The sequence below is a fragment of the Peromyscus maniculatus genome, chromosome 10, assembly GCF_049852395.1.
Source record: "Peromyscus maniculatus bairdii isolate BWxNUB_F1_BW_parent chromosome 10, HU_Pman_BW_mat_3.1, whole genome shotgun sequence".
NCBI classification, from domain to species: Eukaryota; Metazoa; Chordata; class Mammalia; order Rodentia; family Cricetidae; genus Peromyscus; species Peromyscus maniculatus.
Genome location: NC_134861.1, coordinates 10,814,595 through 10,815,787, shown reverse-complemented (window position 1 = coordinate 10,815,787; position 1,193 = coordinate 10,814,595).

Here is a 1,193-nt window from a genome sequence, read left to right as displayed (position 1 = left end):
AACAAATCTGTGCAGACATCCTAATTGCTGAGTGTCCCACATTCTACCAGCCATGCTCTCTGCAGTTTCAATAACATCATAGAATAAAATTCTCCAAATCTAGAGAAAAAGATGCCCAGGCAGATATAAGAGTCACACACCATACCAAATATTTACATACTCAAATCAGGCTTACCAAACTTCATAAAACAAAATACTATTAGATATATTGCCACAGAATAATCCCAAGACAGTACCAGTCAGTGACTTCAGTACCTCCTTCTGTAGCCAGAAGTTTCTCTGGTCCTGCCTAGCCCCACAGATGAAATGAATCTCTCCCACCTGCGTCTCACAGCTGCTTGGTCCCAAGTAAACACACAGAGACTTACATTGTTTACAAACTGTATGGCCTATGGCCCAAGCTTCTGGCTAGCTAGCTCTTTCATCTTAAATTAATTTATTCCTATTGATCTATTTGTTGCCACATGGCTATGGCATTACCAGTCTGCTGGTATCTTGTTGCTCCTTTGGCAGAAAACTAATGTCTCCTCTGCCTCTCTTTTCTTCTCCCTCTTTCTTTGATTTCCTGCCTGGCTATAACCTGACTTTCCATATGCCACAGCAGCTTCTTTATTAACCAATCATAGCAACACGTATTCATAGTGTACAGAAACACATCCCACAGCACTTCCCCTTTTCTGTCTAACCAAAAAGGAAGGTTTTAACTTTAACGTAATAAAATTATATAACAAAACAGTTATCAAGCAAGAATTACAGTTACAATAACTAGTCTATTTGTATTTGGCAAAACTAAAGAAAATATCCTATCATCTATTCTGTATTTGTGAGTCTAAAGTTTCATATCTAATTTATCTTTTATCATAGATAACCAAGAAAAATTATAACTATCTAGTCTTCAACTACATCAAAGACTCCAGAAGGATATAATATTACCTAAGTAAACAGGAAGTGCATTGCAAGCAACTTCCATAATTCTAGAAATGACAGAGACATCTGGCTGCCAAAGTCCCTCTGTAATGTTGGAGCATCCATCTTCAGCCTATAGGCCTGGAATTTCTCAATCATTTCTCCCTGTGTCCTGCAGAATGTCTGGCAGTCTCCTCTGAGAAGCAGGAACCTGAAGGATAATCTTGCCTTGTTTTGGCAAAATTCAGTGGTCATTTTCCTATGGGTCCTGTATGTCCAATTTATAC